The sequence below is a fragment of the Giraffa tippelskirchi genome, chromosome 8 (genome assembly GCF_054371585.1).
Source record: "Giraffa tippelskirchi isolate mGirTip1 chromosome 8, T2T-mGirTip1v1.2.pri, whole genome shotgun sequence".
Classification (NCBI taxonomy): domain Eukaryota; kingdom Metazoa; phylum Chordata; class Mammalia; order Artiodactyla; family Giraffidae; genus Giraffa; species Giraffa tippelskirchi.
Genome location: NC_137282.1, coordinates 24,842,614 through 24,857,021, shown reverse-complemented (window position 1 = coordinate 24,857,021; position 14,408 = coordinate 24,842,614). Strand labels below are relative to the sequence as shown.

Genomic DNA, 14,408 nt, shown 5'->3' with positions numbered 1-14,408 from the left:
ATATATCTCAAAGAGCTGTTATGAGGATTACATGAATTAATACACAGAAAATGTCACCCAGCTCACAGATATAAATGTTTACCCCTATTAAGCTTGCAAAGAAGGCTCTGTGCCAATACTGACTTGGGCCTCAAGTTTTCAAGATCCATTCCTACATCACATTTTAGCAAAGGTTTCAAGGCATCCACACTATACCAGTTTAGCTAAGTCACAATGGCTTTAACCATAGGGACTATTTGACTACCAGTGGATACTGACACCAAGACAAGATCACCACATAAAAGAAACTGGATTTTATCTTGTTGATTATGGAGGGCCACTTGAGTTTTATTAACAGAGGAGTGATGTGGTCACATTTGTTTTTATACAGATAACTTGTTTAACTGCATAGGAAGTATTCACCATGGGAAGGAAACCGGAAGTAGATTCATCAAAGAGGAGGTATCAACAGATTATGGGCTTCCCGGTAGCTCAGCTGGTAAAGAATCCACCTGCAATGTAGGAGACCCAGTTTGATTCTTGGGTTGGGAAAGATCCCCTGGAGAAGGGAACAGCTACCACTAGATTATGCTAAGCTAAGGTGGCGAGGACATAAATTGAGATTGCAGTGACGATGAGGTTGCAACCATGGGGCTGATGCTGAGAATTCAGATTTAGAAGGTAGATTCAGTAAGACTTACTAAGGAAATGACGGATGAGGGAGAGGAGTGATGTCTGATAATGGCAAGATTTTTGAACGGAGTAAGTGAATAAGTAGTTTTACCAACTCACTGTGTTCTCCCAAAGGGAAGCCTTTTCTTCTCGGGGAACAGGAGAGACCGAGGCTATGAGTTGACTGTTGGCCAAACACTTCTAGAGTTACAGATAGAAGTGAAAGCTGGAGTTAGAAACTTGGGAATTGGTAAACACTGACTTTCAGTGGACTAGCAGAGGAAGAGTAGATAATCTATAAAGAAAAGATTAAAAAGTTGAAGGACACCCAGAGAGCTAAGAGGGAAGGGTTTTAGGAAAACTCATTGAAGTATAAGTCTTGAAGAAGAAGGAGCAGTCTGAGAAATCAATAAACTACTCTGAAGAGGCTTACAACCTCATTGTAAGCAGCTGCAGGAAAGTGAAGGGATCAGAAGTCACTGGCTTTAGTTGTGGGATTAATAGGAAGTGAGACTGTAGAGTCAGTGAGTGTTCAATTCAGTTCAGTTGCTCAGTCATGTCCGACTCTTTGCGAGCCCACGGACTGCAGCACGCCAGGCCTCCCTGTCCATCACCAGCTCCCAGAGCTTACTCATACTCATGTCCACTGAGTCGGTGATGCCATCCAATCATCTCATCCTGTGTCCTCCCTTCTCCTCTTGCCTTCAATCTTTCCCAGCATCAGGGTCTTTTCCAATGAATCAGTTCTTCCCATCAGGTGGCCAAAGTATTGGAGTTTCAGCTTCAACATCAGTCCTTCCTCTGAATATTCAGGACTGATTTCCTTTAGGATGGACTGGTTGGATCTCCTTGCAGTCCAAGGGACTCTCAAGAATCTTCTCAAACACCACAGTTCAAAAGCATCAATTCTTCGGTGCTCAGCTTTCTTTATAGTCCAACTCTCACATCCATACATGACTACTGGAAAAACCGTAGCTTTGACTAGACGGATCTTTGTTGGAAAAGTAATGTCTCTGCTTTTTAATATGCTATCTAGATTGGTCATAGCTTTTCTTCCAAGGAACAAACATATTTTGATTTCATGTCTGCAGTCACCATCTGCAGTGATTTTGGAGTCCAAGAAAATAAAGTCTCTACCTGTTTCCGTTGTTTCCCGATCTATTTGCCGTGAAGCAATGGGACTGGATGCCATGACCTTCGTTTTTGGAACGTTGAGTTTTAAACCAACTTTTTCACTCTCCTCTTTCACTTTCATCAAGAAGCTCTTTAGTTATTCTTCACTTTCTGCCATAAGGGTGGTGTCATCTGCATATCTGAGGTTATTGATATTTCTCTCTGTAATCTTGATTCCAGCTTGTGCTTCATCCAGCCCAGCATTTCTCATGAAGTACTCTACATATAAGTTAAATAAGCAGAGTGACAGTATACAGCCTGGACATACTCCTTTCCCAATTTGGAACCAGTCCATTGTTCCATGTCCAGTTCTAAGTGTTGCTTCTTGTCCTGCATACAGATTTCTCAGGAGGCAGGTAAGGTGGTCTCATATTCCCGTCTCTTTAAGAATTTTCCACAGTTTATTGTGATCCACACAGTCAAAGGCTTTGGCATAGTCAATAAAGCAGAAGTAGATGTTTTTCTGGAACTCTCTTGCTTTTTCGATGATCCAGCGGATATTGGCAATTTGATCTCTGGTTCCTCTGCCTTTTCTAAATCTAGCTTGAACATCTGGAAGTTCACGGTTCATGTACTGTTGAAGCCTGGCTTGGATAATTTTGAGCATTATTTTGCTAGCATGTGAGATGAGTGAAATTGCAAGTAGTTTGAATGTTCTTTGGCATTGCCCTTCTTTGGGATTGGAAAGAAAGCTGAACTTTTCCAGTCCTGTGGCCCCTCCTGAGTTTTCCAAATTTGCTGCCATGTTGAGTGCAGCACTTTCACAGCATCTTCTTTTAGGATTTGAAATAGCTCAGCTGGAATTCCATCACCTCCACTACCTTTTTTCATAGTGATGCTTTCTAAGGCCCACTTGACTTCACATTCCAGGATATCTGGCTCTAGGTGAGTGATCACACCATTGTGATTATCTGGGTCGTGAAGATCTTTTTTGTATAGTTCTTCTGTGTATTCTTGCCACCTCTTCTTAATATCTTCTGCTTCTGTTAGGTCCATACCATTTCTGTCCTTTATTGTGCCCATCTTTGCATGAAATATTCCCTCGGTATCTCCAGTTTTCTTGAAGAGATCTCTAGTCTTTCCCATTCTATTGTTTTCCTCTACTTCTTTGCATTGATCACTGAGAAAGGCTTTCTTACGTCTCCTTGCTATTCTTTGGAAGTCTGCATTTGGATGGGTATATCTTTCCTTTTCTCCTTTGTCTTTAGCTTCTCTTCTTCTCTCAGCTATTTGTAAGGCCTCCTCAGACAACCATTTTGCCTTTTTGCATTTCTTTTTCTTGGGCATGGTCTTAGTCACTGCCTCCTGTACAATGTAGTGAACCTCTGTCCTTAGTTCTTCAGGCACTCTGTTTATCAGCTCTAATTCCTTAAATCTATTTGTCACTTCCACTGTATAATCATAAGGGATTTGATTTAGGTCATATCTGCATGATCTAGTGGTTTTCCCTACTTTCTTCAATTTAAGTCTGAATTTTGCAATAAGGAGTTCATGATCTGAGCCACAGTCAGCTCCTGGTCTTGTTTTTGCTGACTGTGTAGAGCTTCTCCATCTTTGGCTGCAAAGAATATAATCAATCTGATATATATAATGCTTGCATATATAGATAGATAGATAGATAGATACAGGCCACAACAGAAATCTGAGAGATGAGTAGGAACAAGAAAATAGTAATGTATCAGTTCCTATTTATGACTGGCTAATTTAAGCAATTTTATTGAAATTTACTGAAAACTGTGGGGCTCGCATAATCAAAAGGCATCTTCAGGATGAACAGGAATTAAGGGAGCTCTGGAAAGCCAAGAAGCGGGAAGCAGAGGGCAGAACACCTGTGTCATAGCCTGGACCATCTGGCCAGCATGCTGCCTCCTCTGCTCTCCTGGGATACACAACCTCCTTGTTTCTCTCCTTAGACGGGCAAATTCTGGAGAAAGCATCTAGTGCCCTCAGCCCACTGTCCTCTGGCTCCTGCAGTGGAAACACAGAATTAATGCCCCAAAAAGTTATGGAGAAGCCCCAGACAGAAATAGAGATGCTATTAGAGAGGAGGAATAGAAGCTGGGAGGCAAAAGGACTGCAGATAACCAGGCAGTTCAGTTAACCAGACAGGGCTGTTGTCTGGGGCTGCCTGTTGACTGTGGATAATGCAGAACTGGTCACTGATAAGTGAATAACCATATGGTGGTGCTAGTGGTAAAGAATCCACCTGCCAACGCAGGAGACTTAAAAGACTTGGGTTTGATCCTTGGGTCGAGAAGAGTCCCTGGAGGAGGAAATGGCAATCCACTCCAGTATTTATGTCTGGAAAATTCCATGGACAGAAGAGCCTGGCAGGCTACGGTCCATGAGGTCACAAAGAGTCAGACATGACTGAGCATCTGATCACAGCACATAAGAACCTTATGATCTAGAAAGTACAACATTCCTTGGCTGTAATATGTGTAGTGTAGTATTTAAAGGACAAACAAAAAAAGGGGAGGAATAAATCAAAATAGGCATTAGCAGTGTAATGAAAAGATGCTAAATGAAATTGCCTCAGAATAAGAAAATAATTATACGGACTCTGAGGGAGAAGGTGAGGGTGGGACGTTCTGGGACAATAGCATTGAAACATGTATATTATCATATGTGAAACAGAACACCATTCAATGTTCGATGCATGAGACAAATGCTCAGGGCCGGGGCAATGGGATGACCCAGAGGAATGGGATGGGGAGGGAGGTGGGTGGGTGGGGTCCAGGAAGGGGAACACATGTAAACCCATGGCTAATTCATGTCAATGTATGGCAAAAACTACTACAATATTGTAAAGTAATTAGCCCCCAACTAAAATAAATAAATTTATTTAAAAAAAAAAAGAAAAGAAAATAATTATTAGCATTTTGCTCTGTTCTGACCTACAGGTCAGAGTTGACTATCACAGGTCCTTTGAGAAAAGTTTGCTGCAGGCTTAATGAACAGCATGGGCAAAGGTACAGAAACAGAAAGTACAACTTGTATTTGGGAAATGGCACATATCCAGTTTGGCTTGGGTGGAGGAAACATGAGTTTGTTCAGATCTTTCCTAGACTTTTTATTCTTTTGAAAGCTGAACAATCCTTTTTAAGACACTGACCTGTTTTGCAAACCTGCCTTTAATTCTCATATAGTTTGCTGCTGCTGCTACTGCTGCTAAGTCGCTTCAGTCATGTCCGACTCTGTGCGACCCCATAGACGGCAGCCCACCAGGCTCCTCCGTCCCTGGGATTCAACCCAACACTGGAGTGGGTTGCCATTTCCTTCTCCAATGCATGAAAGTGAAAAGTGAAAGTGAAGTCGCTCAGTTGTATCCGACTCTTAGCGACCCCATGGACGGCAGCCTACCAGGCTCCTCTGTCCATGGGATTTTCCAGGCAAGAGTACTGGAGTGGGTTGCCATTGCCTTCTCTTCACATACTTTGAATGATCTAACACTCAAAATCTGACACTGAATCTCACCAGTTGAAGTTCATACTTCATATTTTGGCCTCTTTTTCTCTTTTATCCTTTATTAATCATAGATTAAAAAGCAACTGCCATCTTGTATACCAATGTTCATAGTAGCATTATTTACAGTAGCCAAGAGGTGGAAATGACCCAAATATCATCAACAGATGGATAAATAAGCAAGATGTGGTATATACATACAGTGAAATATTGTTGTTCTTCAGTCACTAAGTCATGTCCGACTCTTTGCGAACCCATGGACTGCAGTACATCAGGCTTCTCTGTCCATCACCAACGCCCGGAGCTTGCTCAAACTCATATCCATTGAGATGGTGATGCAATCCAACCATCTCATTCTCTGTCATCCCTTCTCCTCCCACCTTCCATCTTTCCCAGCATCAGGGTCTTTTCCAGTGAGTCAGTTCTTCCTGTCAGGTGGCCAAAGTATTGGAGTTTCAGCATCAGTCCTTCCAATGAATATTCAGGACTGATTTCCTTTAGGATTGATTGGTTGGATCTTCTTGCAGTCCAAGGGACTCTCAAGAGTCTTCTCCAACACCACAGTTCAAAAGCATCAATTCTTCAGCACTCAGCTTTCTTTATATTCCAACTCTCACATCCGTGCATGACTACTGGAAAAACCATAGCTTTGACTAGACAGACCTTTGTTGGAAAAGTAATGTCTCTGCTTTTTAATATGCTATCTAGATTGGTCATAGCTTTTCTTCCAAGGAGCAAGCGTCTTTTAATTTCATGGCTGCAGTCACCATCTGCGGTGATTTTGGAGCCCAAAAAATGTTGCCACTGTTTCCATTGTTTCCCCATCTATTTGCTGTGAAGTGATGGGACCAGATGCCATGATCTTAGTTTTCTGAATGTTGAGCTTTAAGACAACTTTTTCACTCTCCTCTTTCACTTTCATCAAGAGGCTCTTTAGTTCTTCTTCACTTTCTGCCATAAGGGTGATGTCATCTGCACGTCTGAGGTTATTGATATTTCTCCCGGCAATCTTGATTCAGCTTGTGCTTCATCCAGCCGGGCATTTCTCATGATGTACTCTGCATATAAGTTAAATGAGCAGGGTGACAATATACAGCCTTCACGTTACTCCTTTCCTAATTTTTAACCAGTCTCTTGTTCCATGTCCAGTTCTAGCTGTTGCTTCTTGTCCTGTATACAGATTTCTCAGGAGGCAGGTAAGGTGGTCTGGTATTCTCATCTCTTTAAGAATCTTCCACAGTTTGTTGTGATCCCCACAGTCAAAGACTTTAGCATATTCAATGAAGCAGATGTTTTTTTGGAATTCCTTTGCTTTCTCTATGATCCAGCGGATGTTGGCAATTTGATCTCTGGTTCCTCCGCCTTTTCTAAATCCAACTCGTATATCTGGAAGTTCTCAACTCATGTACTGCTGAAACCTCGCTTGAAGGATTTTTTTTGTTTGTTTTTTTGTTTTTGTTTTTGGTTTTTTTTCGCTTGAAGGATTTTGAGCATAATATTGCTGGCGTGTGAAATGAGTGCAATTGTAGGGTAATTTGAACATTCTTTGGGATTGAAATAAGAACTGACCTTTCCTAGTCCTGTGGCCACTGCTGAGTTTTCCGTATTTGCTGGCCTAGTGAGTGCAGCACTTTATCAGCGTCATCTTTAAGATTTGAAATAGCTCAACTAGAATTCCATCACCTCTACTAGCTTTGTTTTCAGTAATGCTTCCTACGGCCCACGGGACTTCACACTCCAGGATGTCTGGCTCTAGGTGAGTGACCACACCATCATGGTTATCTGGGTCATAAAGAACTTTTCTGTACAGTTCTTCTGTGTGTTGGGTATCTATTAATAGACTCTGCTCTCTTCCACCGTGTGAATGAATAATTCTGCGAGCATATCCACAGGTGTAATCAAAATGGTGACGTACCACCTCCAGATGACCACTTCAAGGGAGAATTTCTTGCCCTGTTGCTGGGTGTGCCGTCAGCCCCTTAAAGGGTTCACTTAGTATAGAGAGTCACCTCTAGCCAAGGTCTCTCGCCTCCCTGGGCAGCCCACATGTCATGTCCCATCAAGCAGGGAGTAAGGTCCAGCTGTTTTGGCCCAAAACAGTATACCTCTGATGGGCCGTATTAGTTCAAAACTCTGCATAACCTTGGGTGAAGTTTCTCCCTTTACCCAAATCTGCTCCCTTCCTCAGGGGTGAATCACAAGCCACTCATGAATATCCAAAGAACAAAACTTTATCTCACAGTTAGCTTCCTGGAGAATATAATCTGAATGGACAGACTTAGTTCCTTTAAAACCAGCAAAAGGGGAAAAACAAGTGTTACCTAGGGAGAAACAAGGATACTAGAGCATTTCTTGTTGAAATGATGCAAAGTGAGAAGACAGCGGAGTACCCGGAATGCTATATGCAGCAAAATACCTTTCAGAAACTAAGGCAAAAATATTTTCAGACATACAAAAATGGAAAAATCAATCACCTGAATGTCTACACTACAGAAAAAGTAGTTTGAGAAAGTTCACTGAACTATATGCTAGTGATTTATACACTTTTCCTGTGTGTATTTTTTGCTTTCATCAACAGTTTATGCTTTTTTAAAAAACAAGAAAAATTTATCATATTATGACTGTGGGCAGCTTTCTTCTCTTTACAGTCTGGCCCCTTAAGCCCTGACTGCCTTAGTGACTCCCTGATGCTTTCATACAGATAGTTTTTTTATTTTCCGAAGCGTTCAAGTTTTTCTTGGTAACAATTTTGTTCTGCTACAAGTACTTCCATTATAGATCAAAGCAGAAGCTTCTGTTACCTTTCTTTATTGGAATATAAAATTCTCATTCTGCTCAACCTGTGAGTTTGGCATTGTTAGAAAATGATTTTAGGAGCAGGATATTGTCTCCAGATTCACCTCTTCCCCATCTCACAAATAATTCTAGGTTATTAAAAATCACTTTCTTCCTTCTCCATCTAAATTAGAAATATGTATGAAACTATTAGGGCTTCCTCAGTGGCTCAGTAGTAAAAAAAAATCCAAATGCAGGAGCTGCAGAAGATGTGAGTTTGATCCCTGGGTCAGGAAAATCTCTTGGAGAAGGGCATGGCAACCCACTCCAGTATTGTTGCCTGAAGAATCTCATGGTCAGAGGAGCCTGGCAGGCTACAGGTCACAAAGAGTCAGACGTAACTAAAGTGACTTAGCACATGAAACTTTTAGTTATCTGTGTATATACATTGCTTCCTCATTCTCTATAGATTAAATTCAACAGGCTTGTTCTTGTTTCAAGACAATAAGAAACTAAAATTTATGTCATCTGTGTATTAGGCCTAGTAGTGAGTACTTCATTTAAGTTACCAAGTTTGAATCTTTTATTATGTACTGTTATATATAGGGGATTTTATTGTTCCATGAACAATAAATATTTTTGAGCCTCTATTTTATGATATGTATATACTAGGTGCTGTGGATAGAGAAGCAAGAAAAAAATCCATGATCACTCTCTAATGACAAGAGAAATTCTAGGACACGATATAGTGATGTGTGATATAAGAGAATAAACAAATAGGAAGACATCGAGCCTAGGTGGATGGGCTCAGGGAAAGGACAGGTGACCAGTGAAGTCTTATTTCACTCATAGAGGCTACAGAGGGGTTATTGGGATATAAGAATAGGCAAATAAAGGAAAAGAGACTAGAATATATTATTTATACATATATACGTATATAGGTGATGCTAGTGGCAAAGAATCTGCCTGCCAATACAGGAGACACAAGAGACTTGGGTTCGATCCCTGGGTAGGGAAGATCCCCTGGAGAAGGAAATGGCAACCCACTCTAGTATTCTTGCCTGGGAAATCCCAGGGACATTGGAGGCTGGCAGATCATGGTCCATGGGGTCCAAAAGAGTCGAACACAACTTAGCAACTAGACAACAACAACATAGGGTGCACACAACAGAGTCAGTCCCACAACACCTCCTGCTAAGGGTCTTGGTGCAGTGCATTCTGTGTGGCAGCATGTTACTGACTCTAACACTTACCTTAGTATCCCTCCAATAAATTCAGTTGTTGTTTTTTCTACTCACAACGACTGGATAAATTAATTTTTTTAGCTTACAAGCAAAAACAAAACAAAAACCAGTGTAAATGAATTACTCTGAGATTGGGCTTTGATATTTCGTAACCTTTGATTACTAGAGGTAGGGACAAAAGATCTAGTCTAAAAGTTCTAGAATTTTCCTTCAATATCTCTAAGGAGGACACAGGAAAACACTTAAGTCTTAGACAATCACTTCAGTGTATACTCTTGGTCATGCACACATGTGGGCACCTATCCTTTATTTTTGAATTAGTCTTAGTTGTTGGTAAAGTCATCCACATGCAAATGTAAAATTTTTAAATGTCAAGTTTAATACACCAGCTTCTGATCTTAAATGCACATGCAGAAAAATTAATTCCTTGTAATGAGCCATCTGTGGGCTAACCAGTTAATCAGAATATGTGTGTAATTGTGCACAATAAAACTTTTTCTCAGATTATGTAGCTATTTTGAAGTGAAAGCAAGAACTGTATCTCAGAGCATTATATTTAGACTGTCAATTTTTTCTAAGAAATAAAAATCTTTAAAAGCTGAATGAAAAATAAGGGCAACTTTTAAATTCAAATGTGCAAATACACTTTTGACAATTGCAAAAAAATTTTTTTTTAATTTTAAATTTTCTGCTCATGTCCAGAAATTTTGTCAGGATAGCTAATAATTCTGGGAATTCTACTTTTAGACATGGTCATAAATGTATGAGTCATCATGTGTTTTCCAATTAGTTGGGTGATGTTTTAGGAGAGATAATATTTTAAGAATCTAAAAACTGGAGAAAAAAAGCACACATAGAAATAAGATTTAGGTACCTGAACGAAAAAGATTTATAGCAAATTTATCAAAGAAAGCAGAGAAGTTGTACTGAGGAGTGGAGTGAAAGCAGGCACTTGTGTTACCGCCCATCTTCCTTGGGTATAAAATCGTATTTTAAAATGTGGTTTTACTTAATATGAGCTCTCGTTTTCTTTTTTCTCTGCATATTTTTTACGCAATATGGCTGAATTTCTTCATGTATTTAATGTAAAAAATATGTTTTTTAATATGTTAGAATTTAATATTTATTTGGTTACAGTTTTTTTTTTTAATGACATGATCTTATGGGGAGCTTCCTTTTTAATAAGAAAGATGTTATTGTTCAGAAGCATAAAATATATGCAATTCTGAAGTCCTTGCATACACATCGAAAGAAAAACATTCCTTGGCCAGAGCTTTTTTTATTCTTTGCTGGGAAAACGAATTAAAAAAACATCTTTTGCACTTTGCCCTGTTAAGCAACAAATTTTGAGTTGGTTAGATACCAGAGGAAAAAAATTTCAGATAGGTGAGCAACCTCTGGAAAGAAGAGTAGTGAATAGCATTTCATTTTATATCTTAACAGGGAAGCAGGGGAGGATAAAGGTTTTGTGGGACCTGAAGCTATATATGTGGGGACATCTGTCAAACGTCTGTTAAGATAACTTTTTACATGCTTCATGTAGCAGACCAAGAGGGCCAGCAGTCCAGATTTGAGCAGAACTGAGGGCTCTGGCCGAGAGTCCTCCAGCAAACAACAGTGCATTTGGAAAATTCCTTCTTGGGCATTCGGTCTTTCTGTTTCAGATCCTGTACATAACAGAGTTCACTCAGAGAAGCAGAGCCTCTAGGATAAGGGGTGAACCTTAGGCTACTGTGGATCTCACAAAGACCCTTTTCTTGACATACAATGGTGGGTGAGTTCAAAGGATGCAGGGTAAAGTGAGAAGGGTAGATGGCCCTCCGGGAAGCAGGAGCGGGAGCCCATGGGGACAGACTGAAAGCTGTGTCAGCTCTAGTTGCCTCTGACCTTGGTGTTGTGGGTGTCCTGGGGAAGCTGAACCCTCTCTCATGTGCTGAGGGAAGATCCAGGGGAAGCCAGGGCAGCTGCAACTCCGGCTGAGATCTTATGACGATGAGATGAGCCAACAGACGGGCAACAGTAGGAGACAGCTACAAAGCTTTCCCTGCAAGCCTCTCAACAGGAATCTCAACTGTGGTGAAGGATAGGGATTTCTGGGAAATGGAGTTTAGTCTAGATAGTAGTGTTAGTGGAGTCCGACTCTTTGGGATCCCAGGGACTGTAGCCTGCCAGGATTCTCTGTCCATGGGATTCTCCAGGCAAGAGTACTGGAGTGGATTGCCATTCCCTTCTCCAGAGGATCTTCCCAACCCAGGTATCGAACTTGGGGGTCTCTGGCATTGCAGGCAGATTCTTTACCATTTGAGCTACAGGGAAGACCTTAGTCTAGATAAGTTGACACCAACCCACCCCCATCCCCTCCTCCCGCCCCAACCCTTTTTCTTGGTTCCTTTTCCTTGTCTTTCTCTTTATCAATCTCTTCATTCGCCCTTTTTTCTGGATCATATTTGTCAGACTTTCTCAGAAAGGCTACATTAAGGCAGTTTATTTGTTTTATTTGTTTTTGTTTTTTTTTTTTTTTTAGTTCTTGCACGTCTGAAATGGCTTTATTCACACATCACACATGATTGCTAGCTTGGCAGTGGAGAGTCCCGATTTGGACGATATAAATTCCCTCAGAATTTTTAAGGCAGTCTTTCTGTGAAGAAGCAAGCTGTCATTCTGAGTCTCCATACTTTTTTATGTGATTTCACTTCTTCTGAAAGCTTTTTGTAATTTTTCACTAACACTGCTATTCAAAATTTTATCATGATTTTCCCAAGAGGTTGGTGTTTTTTGTCTTGTTTTTAAAATTATTTGTTGTTGTTGTTTAGTCTCTAAGTCCTGTCTGACTCTTTGTGACCCCATGGACTATAGCCCCCTCCAGGCTCCTCTGTCCATGGGATTTCCCAGGCAAGAATACTGGAGTGGGGACTTTCCTGGTGGTAGAGTGGATAAGAATCTGCCTGCCAGTGCAGGGGACATGGGTTTGATCCCTGGTCCAGGAAGGTTCCACCTGCCGCAGAGCAACTAATCCTGTGTGCCTCAACTACTGAAGCTTGAGAGCCTAGAGCCTGTGCTTCACAAGAGAAACCACTGCAATGAGAAGCCCAAGCACCACAACAAAGAGTAGGTGCTGCTTGCTGCAACCAGAGAAAACCCATGCAAAAGAGCAAAGACCCAGTGTAGCCAAAACTTAAAAAAAAAATACCCGAATGGTTTGCCATTTCCTTCTCCAGGGGATCTTACCAGACCAGGGATCAAACCCACATCTCCTGCACCGGCAGGCAGGTTCTTTACCACTGAGCCACCAGGAAAGCCTTGTGCTGGCAAGTAAATAGACTTATCTTCATCTCCTTCACTGAGCCTTCGCTGGTGGCTCAGTGGTAAAGGATCTACCTGTCATGCAGGAGACACCAGTTGGATTGCTGGATTGGGAAGATCACCTGGAGGAGGAAATGGCAACCTACTCCTGTATTCTTGCCTGGGAAATCCCATGGACAGAGGAGACTGGTGGGTTCCTCTCCTTTAGTCCTCGGAATTATTTTTGTATTGTTTCTTTGATAATTCACTTTCCACTGGGTCCTGACACCTCTTTGAAAGTTCTATTAGGTACATGATTGCCTAAATTATATCTCTAATTTTCTTTTCTCTCCTATTTGACTACCCTTGTATTTTCATTTTGCTTTTTGGGAGGATTCCTTGAATATATATTCTAATCCACTCAGTGAAGTTTGATTTTGACTGTTTAATTTATTTAAGCTCTTTCTGCTTTATGCTAGTAGAAAGAGGTGACTGGTTGTATTTTTTCTATACATACTTTAACTTCTCTGTTGGTAGCTCCTACCTTTCAATGTTCTTGCTACTCCCCAATGAAAATAAGTTCCAAATCAAATTCTTTTAGGAATAAAAAATGGGCAAGTGGTAGGTAGTATATGAATAAAGAGGGTAGGAGTTACATGGGGTGGGGAAGAGGCTATCAGGTCCAACTACACTTTATATATTATTTCACCAATCCCCTTATATTCAGCCTTGACAGTCACTCTCAAATTTTGTGTTTCCTCTAAAATCTCTTCCAATAAGTTGTTGTGATCTCTTATCCCTTCACATGTCATTCCTGTTTGCTTTGATGTTGTTGTTTAGTCACTGAGTCATGTCCGACTCTGCGACCCCATGGACTGTAGCCCACCAGGCTTCTCTGTCCATGGGTTTTCCTAGACAAGAATACTGAAGTGGGTTCTCATTTCCTTCTACAGAGGATCGTCCTGACCCAGGGAACGAACTCATGTCTCCTACATTGGCAGGCGGATTCTTTACCACTGAGCCACCAGGGAAGCCCTTTTTGACATTGTAGGTTTATACCATTTTATTTCATTGCTGTCATTTTAAAGAGATTTGAAGAGGAAGCTTATGTTAAAATATGTAATCAATCCACCATATTTAACAAGATTTTGGTAACAATTTTTAGTTTCTCCAGAAACAGAGCTGTACTTATCTTTGGAGAAAGCTTTTCTTTTTCTTGGTAAGTGATACTTTAATAGGCTTTTATTATACAAAAGTACAGTGCAGACTAAATTCTGAAATGGAAGCTTTGTGGAAAAAAAGCAAAATTTTTCTGCATCTTCTGTAAATTTGTCTTAATTGTAGGTAAAGAATCCCTAGTGGTTAGTACTTTATTGACTGGGGAAATAGAAGTTTCTTCCCCTCTTACAAGCCAAAAGAGGAATTAAAGGTAGGATATGATCAAGGACGTTCTCTGCATGGGGAGTATGTAATTCCTTCAACATGTCAGTAGTGTGGGTCCATGGATAAAGGGAGAGGTGTCCCAGGGGGCCCTCTATTCTCTACGGAGAAGAGAATAGTCACAGCTAATATTTCTGCTTACATTTTCCTTCTCTGCATTGTAATTTACTTCCATTATCCCCAGAGATTCAGAAGTTTGGCAAAAATCACAGCCTATTAAATGCTTTCCTTGGGGTTTCAGGGGAGGGGCTTATGTCCGAGTCTAGAGTAGGTTAGGGAAGGAGAAAGTGGCTTTTTCCTATGACCATTACTTACATTTTGAAATCTGGTGGTAACCTCAGCATTTCAAGACTACCATGGCCCTATAACTCCAGGACT

General features: G+C 40.8%; 1 protein-coding gene across 8 annotated transcripts in view; it reads left to right on the top strand.

Moving 5' to 3' along the window:
• The window catches only part of FGL1 (fibrinogen like 1), a 75,118-nt gene that overhangs the window by 10,448 nt on the left and 50,262 nt on the right, over positions 1-14,408 (top strand). The window contains exons 1-2 of one of the 8 annotated variants that reach the window (XM_081521648.1): positions 11,119-11,562; positions 13,544-13,637. The exons of 5 other annotated variants lie outside the window; for them this stretch is intronic. The gene's annotated coding sequence lies outside the window, so the exon portion shown is untranslated. Of the gene's footprint in view, positions 1-370; positions 442-11,118; positions 11,563-13,543; positions 13,638-14,408 lie in introns of those variants that run through there. 2 more of the 8 variants (XM_081521642.1, XM_081521647.1) reach the window with 2 other exon arrangements.